Source organism: Cucurbita moschata, unplaced genomic scaffold (assembly GCF_002738365.1).
Source record: "Cucurbita moschata cultivar Rifu unplaced genomic scaffold, Cmos_1.0 Cmo_Scf00059, whole genome shotgun sequence".
Taxonomy (NCBI): Eukaryota; Viridiplantae; Streptophyta; class Magnoliopsida; order Cucurbitales; family Cucurbitaceae; genus Cucurbita; species Cucurbita moschata.
Window position 1 is genome coordinate 736,838 of NW_019268575.1, and position 8,601 is coordinate 745,438.

At 41.1% G+C, this 8,601-nt stretch overlaps 1 long non-coding RNA gene across 1 annotated transcript; it reads left to right on the forward strand.

Annotated features, from left to right (window-relative positions):
• Positions 1–797: 797 nt before the first annotated feature.
• Positions 798–7,115, forward strand: LOC111436709. Its single transcript, XR_002709310.1, has 3 exons — positions 798–847; positions 953–1,034; positions 7,062–7,115. It is a non-coding gene; the product is annotated as an uncharacterized LOC111436709 (long non-coding RNA).
• Positions 7,116–8,601: the final 1,486 nt, after the last annotated feature.

Consider the following 8,601-nt stretch of genomic DNA (forward strand, 5'->3'; position numbering starts at 1 on the left):
TATTCACATGAAGATCATTTGAGATACTGCTGCAAATAGACAAGCTTTTGTCTTTGATTTTTTTGTCGTCTTTTTCTTCCGTGCTTTGATTTGTGCTACGGTAGGATTTGCTGGAAGTGGAGGGACCTCGTAATCCTCTTCTATTGCTTCCTACAGATCCAAAGTCTCCATACGAACTGTCCACATTTGATAATTGTCTCCATCGAAGATTGGTGGTGCAACAACTGAAAAACTAGATTCACCTTCTATTTTGATCTCACAGATTCCTTAAGAAGATAGCTCTGATACCAATTGTCAGTGAAAAATTGAGTAATTTAATGGTAGATAAGAAGATTGTATTATGAAGAGCCATAATGCTCTATATATAGAAAATACAAAAAGATATTTAGAAAATCTACCTAAAAATATGCATAAAATCTGGTAACAAACCCATAATCAAATCAAAAACTAAATCAACTCCTAACTATAAGGAAATTTAATCAGATACTAACTGACATCAATCTAAACAAACACGTGATTGTAATACCCGAATTTTTAGATAACTAAATAAAAAAAAAAAAAACAACATAGGGACAAAAGGGTCGTATTGCCCTTACCTTACCTGAGGGGTCTAGTTATTTGGGCTCCAAGAAGAAAGAAAAGAAAAAAAAAAAAGAGAAAGAGAGAGAGAGAAAGGAGAAAGGAGAAGAAGTTAGGGTTTGGGAGAGAAGAAGAACAGAGAAGACAAACCATCGTTGAAGATCGAATCCAAGGCAAGAAACTTTGAAGCAATACTTCTCTCAGTGCTGGAAAAAGAGTTTGGGGGTGGATTCACTCATTTCAGCAAGAAAATCCGAGAACGGACAAAGTAAGGTTTCGAACTTCTTATTTCGATTTTATCTAGATCTGAGGAGTTTCTTGAGCGTTAGATTTGGAGTTTTTGAGGTATGTAACTAAAATAAGATTCACATAGGTTTCTTGAAGTTCCTAGATGAGAATCAGACGAAAATCGGAGTTTAGTCGGACTTCGAGTAAACCGATCGAAAATAGAAAATGTGAGTTTTTTTGTATCTTTGGACGGCCTTAACTCGTTCTGTGTTCAAGGAAAAAAATAAAAGAAAAATATATTGTAGAAGTAGAATATGAGATCTACAATTTTCGTGAAGAAACTTTGTTGATATGGATAACAGATTGAAAAATAAGAAAATTGGAAGAAAATAGATCGAAAATGCGAAAATGCTAACATATGGAAATTTGAAACACACGCAGGAGAGAGAAAGAGACTGCCAAGCGTCGACCGGCGAATGGAAGAGCATGGCGGAGCTAGTGTGTGTCACGTGGCAGCATTCCATTGGTGTGCTGAGTCGAGTCAACCCGTATGCCCGCTGAACCAGTTTAGAAACCCGCGGTCCAACCCGACATTTCCCGCCAAACACTGTGCGCCACGTGTCGCTAGGTTCAAAACGCGGCACTGTTCGCACGTGTGCCCTACGCGTGGGGGCTGCACGTGGGGGCGTGTGCCGGCGCGTGTGGGGGACCTACTGTTGGCGCATGCACGGTGCGTGGGACCCCATTCTCACACCCATTTGGCCTCCATTTGCTTGTTTTTCGCCCCGATTTCAACTCTGATCCTATTTTTATGAGAATTAGGACCTATCAAGGAAATTCTAGAATTTTTGGAATCTTTTTCGGCAAATAATTCAAGCTTGAGAAGGCACGCGTCAACAAAGTAAGTAGCCATTTGGATTCCCACGAGCAGTACTTGTAGGAACCGCTTGGAATAAGCATGCATGCTATCATACCCATAAACCTAGCTGACCGAACCTAGCATATTAGTATGGAAACCATGAAAATGAAATAAATAAGGAAATCTATGGCTTCTAGTTATGAATGATTATGTAATCTGTTTAGATTGAGATTCTGATAATGCATGTATGCATGAGGAGGATGGGAAACTTGTGAAATCTACACTCCGGGTGAAGATGGACGTTATCTTCCCGTTGAGCAAAATTGTTAATATTGCATGAACTACTCTGTGTTAACTCCTATGCATGATGATTGCTTGTGTTATCTTTCTTGTTGAATATGAAGAAATTATGAGCTTAGATTAGGGTGCTTGTGACTAAGTAGGCTAGATGAGACCCTAGATTGGGAAACCTCTAGAATACCGTGCATTTAGACCCGTGAAACGATTACCAGCGGATCCAAAGCCCGGAATTCCAAACCTGATAGGTTTGTGAGACCTTGCACGAGAATCCTAGAGATGCATGAATCCAAGTCTAAGACACCAAGTTCCACCCTAGAAAGAATAGTAGGTCACCACGGTAACTGTAGGTAGCCCGCTAGAATTGAGCAGTGTGGATAGTGTCATCAAAACCTCCACTTCCCCCTCTACTCCGATACCGTACCGTTGAGACAGAGCTCCGATACGGAGATCGTTGAGCTTGGTAGATTCGGAGAGGGAAGTGTGACATGTGCCAGACCTAGTGGTGATAGCTAAAGGGTCTTTTGAACAAGACCTAGGCCGTAGAAACCCATACCTGAGCGGGGGACGTGGAGCCACGTAGGATGACATGGAGCCAGAGATAAGACTGTGGATACCTACTAAGATAAGGATGCGAAAAAAGCCTACAAGTAGGTTGCTTATGAGTATATTTTTATACTCACCCCTTTCTCCCTTTTTTTTTTTTTTCAGGTACTAGTCGATACGGGGAGGTGTTCGAGAGTTGCACTGTCACAAAGGGGTGTCGTTCCGGAGCGTCAGTCCCTTGTCGGTCTTTTAGAGTCCTTTGTCTGTATTAATATTTAGAGTCTTTCGTATTTCATTTTATATTTGTGATTCCTATCTGTAATATTTGACTTTAATTTTATATTTAATTTTGGTGTCCTTGATTTCTTTTTCTTTTTTTAAATTTTGTTCGATTTTTACCTTATATTTTTTTTTTCTTTTCTTTTTATTTATTTTCGATTTCGTCTTTTTAGTCACGATTTTGTCTTTCGAAGCCTCGAAAGTCGAGTCGTGACAGATTGGTATCAGAGCAGTTAGGTTTTAGATTCTATAGATTTTATTTTTAGGATAGAGAGTCGTACACCTTTGTGACTCAGCTCGACGACACGCCTCGCTGCGGCCAGGTATTCAGTCTAACCCTGTTTAATATGTTATGATATGATGTAAAGCGTGTGAATATTATGTTTGTCTTGGGTTACGCGGTAACTATGATTATGCCTCAAGGCGATAAATAAGGAATGATCACTCTATACGTCGATGCTAGATGCGAGTTATTGTGAGAAGGCCGAGAGAGGTCATTTTATAGCTTACTAGCCTTAGAAAGATAGAGAGGTGACGCCGCAGAGTGCGAGACGTCCAAAGATGTACATGTGACTTTCTAAGGCCTAGTACGAGGTGAAATACCTTGGACCCAGCCTCCTATGACCATAATTCTAGATGGCAAGCATGCCTCAGTGGAGAGCTCGTAGTAGGCCTAGACAGTAGAGAGAATGCTTTGGTACGAACCACATAAGTAGACCCAAGCAATATTGTTCATACAACCAAAGACGATCACTATAGGAATTAAACATCCCTCAAGCAAACCATTACCTCAACTAAGTTTTGGTTAAGTTGGGAAGTTGCGAGATAAAATCCACCAATAATGAGAATGAAGCGATGAAAGTCATGACTTCAAGGTTTGGTTGGAGTCTTAACGAGCTAAGTTCAAGTTTATTCAAGTTTATGGACTTCTAAAAGTGTGATGTGCCCTTTATACCACTAATGAGATATGGAGTGTAGGATATTCCTATTAATGGATCACCTAATGGATGACAAGTCGTTTTGAACCTTGGTGTAGAGGATCGAGTCCAATAGCAGCACATGGTTATCAGGATCATATAAACATGTTCTAACCTATTCTTAGGTCAAAACAAGAATGCTTACAAACGTGAAAACTGTTAAGGTAGTCCAGTGAACCTTAGGGTCGAGAACAGCAAGAAAAAGCAGTCAAGCTATGACCATGCCTTTATCGTCTGGAGGGAGAAAGTTCAGATGCATGTTAGTAAGAACCAACCCTTGTTTAGGTTATCTGGATTACAAAGAGTAGAACTTTATTTTCACACATGAGTGTAACACCATACTTGTGAAGCATGCTCAGACAAAAGTACAGATGCTAGATAATGTGAGTTTGGAAACTATCTGAAGAGTAATGAGATGGTGATAGTACACTAGTAAGGGAAGAAGAAGACATAATGTGTCTTAAGGAAAACCTTGGACATAGATAAAAGTATCCTCAGAGCTTGAGGAAGACTAGTTACCAAACAAGAGTTTTTAGAGAGTTTCATAGGATCCTTTACAAGAACTTGAGAGATACACACGCACGAGCCAATATAAGATATCACTACGAAAGGAAATGTGACTTGTTCAACCATAAGACACTACAGGAGTTGGCCTAAGTGAATGTAAAGGACTTATACAAGGAACCTTTACTTTCAAAAGAACCTGCATTTAGCTCAGACGAATATTAGTACTCAGGCGAGCTACATGACAAGTTATCTCGTTGTGAGGAAAGACCTATGTTGGCCACTTGGGAGGTAGCTACGAGACCATTCTTGGTGAAGTAGTAAGGATTGTAAGGGTCTCGACAAGTTTAGGATACCTCTTATGAAGATCAAGGAGAGAGATATATCGAAGACAACTACTAGCAGCAATCACGAGGAAGAAAAGTTTATTGATAAGTCTTTCGACCTGATCAATGTCTTGCTAAGGTTTAGTTTTAGACTAATCGAATGTTTAAGGGATTTTCTTGTTATCGTCAAAGACGACTTCAATGACAAAGTGTCGTTGTACACCAAGATGGAGTTAGTTGACAAGGAACACTCAGGGGAAAGTTATGATGATGTTATGAACACACCAATTGTACGCTAAGTTCCCCAAGAGCAAATTTTGGCTGTTTGAGATGACAATTGAGGTCGTGTAGAGTCAAGCAGAAAGATCACCATAAATTCCGCTAAGTTTGATGCAGTTACAAGGTGGCCAAGACTGACCATGGTCACTGAGTCATGTAGTTTATGGGGGTGTAAGGAGAAATTAAGAATGCCCCCAAAAAGTTCTTTCATTCTATTGATTTCTGAAAGAGAATGGCAATGGGCATTGTGGTGGACTTGCCGACTACAGTTAGTTTCGTAGCCCTCATCTGATAATATTTAAGTATCAATTTCAATTCTAATGGAATATACGAAATTGCGGAGTGTAGAGTTGCGAAAACTAGGTGTCATTTTGATGCCTAGCGTGGAAAGGGCATAAACTTGGCGCAATCAAAGGACGCATCCACAAGTGCCACATTTCGCTCCACCTTCTACTTGTGGCTGCGAAGTAGAGGCAAAAGGTCCCTCTCAATGAACTTCAACATCCTTCTTTTAATTTCTTCATTCTAATTCTGAATAATACTCTCTTGCAAATCTTTCACCTGTTTTGTGTGTGGTATCCTTCCAATTTTTTTTTTTTTTATAAAACACCCATCTCGTTGATATCTATGAATTTCACTTAGCTGCAAAAACATGTGTAATCCATCGGCCATAGTCCAAGAAAATGGCTCTGTTTTCTTATTTTGTTTCTCAATTGGGTTATTTTGAGTTCAGTTGGAAGTTTCTTAGCTTGATTTCTGATAGGTGTTCTATCTTAAACCGGTTTGAGGATTATCATTTTGCCAAAAGGACAATCAGGTCTGGAGTTTTGTTGAGCTTGAGTTCAAAAGGTGGCTCGAGACTAAGGAGATTTCTAAACGAGTTCAGTAGTGTTATAAGGTTCCACTGTGACAAACCCTCACTTGGGTTCGCTTCGTTAGGTGGTGTTGCTGATGGAGCCATTGGGATTAGAGACAATGGCTTTGGAGTAGCGCATGATGGTGTTATGGCATTGAATAAAGTCAAGGCTAAGAACCCCAAACGAGTTCTTATTTTGATGAGAGATACTGATGACGGTCATCGAGCTTCTGTTGAAGAAAATCAAGGCAGCCTTTAAAGAAGAATTTGGGAATGATTATCAGGTTAGACATGGCTTAGTAGTCCAATCGAGCAACTCATCATGTGAAATCAAATAGAAATAGAGACTAGTGGAGCATACAAACTCTTCTAACGGGGGTTTGCTATGGTAAGTCCTTCTCTAAGTTCCTCGAAACGAGAAAATCCTGAAAAAGATTATGACCTCACGATATATCTTACATGTTCTGCAAAGGAAGTACGAAAAGGTATCAGAATTTGAAAAGATTCTACTAGTGGCCAGGGATGGAGAATGACATAACGGTTTTTGTAGGTCGATGTTTGACCTGCCAGCAGATGAAGGTCCTAAGACAGCGCCCAACATGATTACTACAACCCATAAATGGTATTGCATGCTATTCACTATATTCGTCGGCTGTTCCAACCTATGAAGGAGGGACTTTTAGGAATTTCCTTACAGGGTCACCATTCTCAGCTGGAGTGATATCCATGAATGGCTTGGGGATTCATTCCAGTGGGCATGAAGGGACCTTTCATGGACAAACAAGCCCTCCATGACACGCTCGCTTAGCATTCATGGGTGCTCTGAAATGTTGGGTCTTTTGTCCTAAAAAACAGGCTTGCAAGAAGTAAAAAGTCGCTCTGGCTTCAAATTTAAACAAAGGTCATTATTCCTGTAATACTGCATTTTAATTACTGGAGAAAATCCGAGAACACAAAAAGTAAGGTTCCGAACTTCTTGTTTCAATTTTATCTAAATCTGATGAGTTTCTCGAGCGTTAGATCTAGAGTTTTTGAGGTATGTAACTAAAATAAGATTCACACAGGTTTCTTGAAGTTCCTAGACGAGAATTGGACGAAAATTGAGTTTAGTCGAACTTCGGGTAAATCGATTGAAAACAGAAAATGTGAGTTTTTCCGTATCTTTGGACGACCTTAACTCATCCTGTGTTCAAGGAAAAAAATAAAGGAAAAATATATTGTAGAAGTAGAATATGAGATCTACAATTTTCTTCATTACGGATTGAAAGATAAGAAAATGGGAAGAAAATTGATCGAAAACGCTAACATCTGGAAATTTGAAACACACGCAGGAGAGAGAAAGACACCGCCACGCGTCGACCGGCGAACGGAAGAGCGCAGCGGAGCCGGGGTGCGTCATGTGGCAGCGTTCCACTGGTGCGCTCAGTCGGGTCGACCCGTACGCCTGCCGAATCGGTGCGGAAACCCGCGGTCCAACACGACGTTTCCCGCCAAACATTGTGCGCCACGTGTCGCGCTAAAAAAATTTAAAGGTAAGTCCGCGGCCGGTGGGGTTTGAAACGCGGCACTGCCCGCACGTGTGCCCTGCGCGTGGTGGCGTGTGCCGGCGCTTGTGGGGGACCTGCTGGCGCGTGCACGGCACGTGGGACCCCATTCTCTCACTCGTTTGGCCTCCGTTTGCTTATTTTTCGCCCGGATTTCAACTTTGATCCTATTTTTATGAGAATTAGGACCTATCAAGTAAATTTCAGAATTTTTGAAATCTTTTTCGGCAAATAATTCGAGCTTGGGAAGGCATGCGTCAACCAAGTAAGTAGCCATTTGGATTCCCACGAGTAGTACTGGTAGGAACCGCTTGGAATAAGCATGCATGCTATCATACCCATAAACCTAGCTGACCGAACCTAGCATATTAGTATGGAAACAATGAAAATGAAATAAATCAGGAAATCTATGGTTTCTAGTTATGAATGATTATGTAATCTATTTAGATTGAGATTCTGATAATATATGTATGCATGAGGAGGATGGAAAACTTGTGAAATCTGCATTCTGGGTGAAGATGGACGTTATCTTCCCGTTGAGCATGTTTGTTAATATTGCATGAACTGCTGTGTGTTAACACCTATGAATGATGATTGCTTGTGTTATCTTTATTGTTGAATATGAAGAAATTATGAACTTAGATTAGGGTGCTTCTGACTAAGTAGGCTAAACCTCTAGAATACCGTGCATTTAGACCCGTGAAACGATTACCAGCGGATCTAGAGCCCAAAATTCCAAACCTGATAGGTTTGTGAGACCTTGCACGAGAATCCTAGTGATGCATGAATCCAAGTCTAATCCACCAAGTTCCACCCTAGAAATAATAGTAGGTCACCACTATAACTGTAGGTAGCCCGTAAAGTTGACCAGTGTGGATAGTGTCATCAGAACCTCCTCTTCCCTCTCTGCTCCAATACTGTACCGTTGAGACAGAGCTCCAGTACGGAGATCGTTGAGCTTGGCTGATCAGGAGAGGGAAGTGTGACAGGTGCCCAGACCTAGTGGTGATAGCTAAGGGGTCTTTTGAACAAGACTCTTGGGACGTAGAAACCAGTCCTTGAGCGGGGGACGTGGAGCCTCGTAGGATGACTTAGTAGCTGACCGGCACACAGGGGGTTGCACCCTACATTTAGTGGATGTATGGTTCCGTGTGAGGGTTGTCAGCTAACCTCCACGGATGATGTTCAGAGAGAGTCGCGTATTCAGATCCAGTCATACGATCCCCTCGGATTTACTTATTAGGTCGCGCCTCACCTTAGGACACTGATCATTCCACTACATAAGATGGGCAAGCCTCCTAAGATACAAAAAAGAGAGGTGTAGTGT